The sequence below is a fragment of the Phalaenopsis equestris genome, unplaced genomic scaffold, assembly GCF_001263595.1.
Source record: "Phalaenopsis equestris unplaced genomic scaffold, ASM126359v1 Scaffold000567, whole genome shotgun sequence".
Classification (NCBI taxonomy): domain Eukaryota; kingdom Viridiplantae; phylum Streptophyta; class Magnoliopsida; order Asparagales; family Orchidaceae; genus Phalaenopsis; species Phalaenopsis equestris.
The window spans coordinates 175,008-180,239 of NW_018165007.1; positions in this window are offsets into that span (position 1 = coordinate 175,008).

Here is a 5,232-nt window from a genome sequence, read left to right on the forward strand (position 1 = left end):
ATCTATTTGATTTTGGCCTAAATCTTGCTGCAATTGGCTAAAAAAAATACATTCTTTATGAGAAGTCGAAACAACTACACATAAAATGAAACACAAGATTCAACAAATCGAGTATATTAGACAATTTAAAATCTCGAATATAATGAACAAAATGACTCAAAATATTTGATTCAGGATAGGACTAACCCAAGCTAGACCCAAGCCTAGCCCAACATGACCAAATTGATTAAAGTTCAAAATTCCTTCAAATTGACCCCCCAATTGAACTCAAAACCATTTTCATCCTTCACCAAAGTTGTTCCTTGTGATCATCTACACCAAATGCAACAAATATTTGGGCCAATTGACATAGCTAGCCTAATCCAAACCCAAGTTTTGGTCATTTTCATTAGTTGGACCTAGTGACCAGTCCAAACACCATGAAACCACCTAAATCAAGCCATGGACCAAAGGTCCCCCAAATTATGGGATCTTATTTTCAACAAATGCACATGCTTAAGATATCTTTGCCAAATCCAAGCACATTTGCATTAAATTGCTATGATGGATTCCTCTGGGTTCCCTGAGCTCCTAGCAACCTCCACCTAACCGGCCGGCCAGCCTAGTCGCCGGAAAAGCCCAAAACCGAGAGCCACCACCATGGCACCTCACCCAAATCAAACCTAGAGGACAACTCATCCAAATCAAACTATGGAGCTCCTCTGCCCTCCACATTGGGGATGTGGGTAATGATGATGATGAGATAGAATTATGCAGTTTAGTTCCTCCTAATAGTTTATTAATTTGTCATGTTGGAATTTAACCCGTGGTTTCTTGCACCATCTCAAGTTTTTGGGTATTTATGTACAAATTCAAATTATCTTGTAAAAGTTGGACATCATTGGAATTGAAGAGAAGACTTGGGACAAATTTTAATATAAGTGATGTTGCAGTAATTAGAAGGTGATTGTGCTTTTTTTTTTTGAAAAATAAAATGGCTTACGATGGTTTTTTTTCTTTTTTGAAATGCGAGACCAGCCACTTTGTTACATTTGAAGTGGTAATACTTATAATTGAACATATTTTGACTAAAATTTCATTTTAGTTTGCATCATCTGATGTAATTCAGGTTTAGATTTTGTTTGAAACTAAAGGTAGCTTGTGGCCTTGCTTGATTTCAAATATTTGATTGTGTTAAAAATAAACTCTTGTTTGTATTTGTAAAAAATGTAATTTAAGCAAGAAGGTGATAACGTAGTTAATGTGGGTAAATTTATGATTATCTGCCTTAGCAAAGTACTGATGTTTAATAAAACATTAATTGATATTTTGCATGATCATGTAAAATTTTAGTTATTTGTGTATTTTACATAACTTTAGAAGTCTTAGTAGCTTGATCCTGTAAGCATGGTTTCTTGCCATCCCATATCACCCACTGATACGCTTGCAACCTTATTTAGCTTGCTTACTTAATTGAGATCATAATACTCTTTTTTATGAAATGGTATTTGCGGAAATTTAGGAAAATATTTTATTTATTGCTCATCTTATGGATTACCCTTTAATACATATGTATAATTGTCGAGGTGTGTCTGAAATGGAAATAAGGTTGGGAGAATTAATTTGTAATCCCTTAAATTAAGGGAATTATAATTAATTTGTAATCACTTAAATAGAGGGAATTTGAATTAATTTGTAATCTCTCAAATTGAAGGAATTAGTTAAATAGTTTCCAGATTTAGGAACGAGTCAGTTTCCTATTTTTTTCTCCATGTAATCTCCTATATAATACCATGTATTATCAATTCAAAAATAGAAGGAAATACAAAATTATTTTTTCTCCTTTTTGATTTACCAAATGGTTTCAGATACAGGTTCGAAACCCCAGAGGATTCCACCCTGTAGCCGCTGATTCCGACCGCTGTTACCTGTATCCCCTTGACGCTGATTCCTTTGCCGCTCCCACTGATTCTTTTGCCGCCGATTTTCTGCTGCTGGCGTCTCCCTACAGGAATTTTAATCAGATTTCTGTCTCTATCCACAGGAATTTCAATTGGATTCCTGTTTCTATGTCGTGAGGCCTCCCTACCCAGCTGGTTTTTTTTATGCAACCGACTATTCTTCAGCCTCTGTATCTTGGAATTTTCTGGGATAGCCTTCATTGCCGTTTTTCTCTTCTCTGGGCTTCCTTCTCTGCATATTCTAGCCTTAATTGCTGCGAATTTCTCTTCCCCACCATGTCAATGTCCGAAACAACTATATCCAGATTTTCCAACCCTTCCGAAGAATCCAATGCAGTTCAGAAAATTGGAGAGTTGCAAAATATTCGGGCATCCAACAGGTTCAATGGGAAGAACTATCTCAAATGGTCCCAAATTGTCCGCACATATCTAAAGGGCAAAGGGAGGCTTAATCACCTACTTGGAACCAAACCAGAAAAAAAAGGATCCAGCCTCTACCGCATGGGATGAGGAGGATTCCAAGATTATGTCCTGGCTATGGGATTCCATGGACCCAACGATTAGTGACACTTGCATGTTCTTGAATACCGCAAAGAAAATCTGGGACTATATCAATCAAACATACTCGAAGGCCCGTGATGCTGCCCTTGTGTATGAAATCAAGGAAAAAATTGGTGCTACTAAACAAAGAGACAAATCTGTCACAGACTATGCAACTCTGTTGCAAAATCTTTGGCAGAAACTGGATCACTATCGAGTAATTGAGATGAAATGCCCTGATGATACTGCCACTTTGAAGAAGTTCATTGAGAAGGAGGATATACGATTTTTTGGCAGGATTGAATTCTGAATTTGATCATGTTATGATCCAAATCCTCGACAAGGAGGATACACCATCTTTAGAAGAGACAATCTCATTAATCCGAGCAGAAGAAAGTCGAAGGGGTGTCATGCTAGAACCACATACTAAGGATGGGTCAGCCTTAGCAACAAAAACAAATCAGGAGAAGTCGAAGAATGATCTGCCTAAACACTCGGGTAGAGATAACCAAGGGAAGGAGAACAAAGACAATCTTTGGTGTACTTATTGCAAGAAATCAAGACATACAAGGGGGAAGTGTTGGAAGCTGATGGTAAACCTCTAAGCCGAGAATGGGGCAACCGTGGGGGGCAACCGTGGGGGGCAACAAAGGCCTCAAGCGCATATGACAGAGCAACTCAATATTGAGAGCAATAGAGGGGTTCAACAGTGAAGAAGTTGAAAAGTTGAGAAGCTTGTTAGGATCTCTTGAGAAGCCTTCTGGAGCATGTTTGATAGCTCTTTCAGGTAAAACTGTTTGCATAAATTCTATACCAACTCTTGGATCATGAGCTACTGACCATATGCCCCCACATCTCAACTCTTCCACGCCTATACCTCATGTCCAAGTAATAGAAAAATTTTCATGGCCAATGACTCTTTAGCTACCGTTGCAGGGATTGGAGATATACATATCACACCCAGCTTTATCCTTAAAAACGTTCTCCATGTACCCAAACTGTCAACAAGCCTTGTGTCCATTCAAAAATTGACTCATGATCTCAAATGTTATGCTATTTTTTTTCTCTTCTTATTGTGTTTTTCTGGATCAGGACTCGGGGAGGAGGATTGAACTTGTTAAGGAAAGGAGCGGTCTTTACCACCTTGAACCATCCCAGAAAATTAGGAGCAATTTGTTTTTATCTCTCCTTAGTTCCTCGAACAAAGATGTCATTTGGCTATATCATTTATGTCTTGGTCATCCCTCTTTTGTGGTTTTAAATATAATGTTTCCTCATTTATTCCAAGGATTATGTATTTCTGAGTTTCATTGTGACACTTTTGAATTGACAAAACATACCCGTGTATCTTTTCATATTAGCAATAAAAGAAGTTCTCATCATTTTCATCTGATTCATAGTGACATATGGGGTCCTTCGACTATACCTAATGTTTCTGGGGCTCGTTGGTTTGTATCCTTAATTGATGATTGCACCCGGGTTACATGACTCTTTCTTCTTAAACAAAAATATGATGTTAGCACTGTTATACCTAATTTCCATTCAATGGTTCAAAATCAATTTGGGGTCAAAATAAAAAGCTTTAGGACAAACAATGCTAGAGACTACTTCAATCAAATTCGATCACCTTACTTTACATCACGGGGGATTATCCATGACTCATCATGTGTGGACACACCCCAACAAAATGGGGTAGCTGAAAGAAAGAATGGAATTGAAAGAAAGAATGGACATTTACTCAACACCACCCGAGCCTTACTATTTCAAGGGAATGTTCCTAAGTCATATTGGGGAGATGCTGTTCTTATTGCCACATATATGATCAGTAGACTTCCCTCTCGTGTGTTAGAAGACAAAAGCCCCATATAGGTCCTTAATAGCTTCTACCCTTACTTCAGAACCTCAAATGACTGCCTTTGTTCATGTCCACAAACAACATAGAGGGAAGCTACACCGTAGAGCCATCAAATGTGTTTTCCTGGTTACTCCTTCACTCAAAAGGGATACAAGCGTTACAGCCCCTCTACCAGAAAATTTTACTTCTCTGCAAATGTCAGTTTCACAAAAAATAAACTCTTTTTTTTCAAGTCCTCTCTTCAGGGGGAGATTTCCATAATGGAAGATAGTACTTATGAGCCCTTTGAACCACTTAAAACTTTGACCTTCCGCATGTGCCAGCCCATGTTGTTGAACCTAAATCAAACTCTCCTCATGTTCCAGCTGAACTCGAGTCCTCTGAACCAATCACATCTGAGTCACCTCATCCTGAACCCATATTATCTCCTACAACCAGTGCCCAGTGTCACTCACGATTTCCCAAGATTTCGCCAGGTGTATTCAAGGAGAAAGATCGTTCCTGAAATGACACAAGTGCAAGAATCTAATCAATTCTATCCATTATCTCACTATGCATCTTTTAAGCGCTTATCACCAGCCCACAAAAGATTCATTGCGAGTTTGAACACCATTGCCATCCCTAACAATGTGTTTGAGGCATTGTCAAAAAGAGAATGGAGGGATGCTATGAAAGAGGAAATGAATGCTTTAGAAAAGAATAAAACATGGGAGATCGTTGATAAACCAAAGGGAAAAAATATTGTTGATTGCAAGTGAATTTTTACATTGAAGTACAAGGCTGTTGGATCCCTTAAAAGATAGCAATGTTAGTAGCCAAAAGGGTACACTCAGACTTATGGGGTGGATTATCAGGAAATCTTTGCTCCGGTTGCAAAAATGAACAAAATGAGAATCC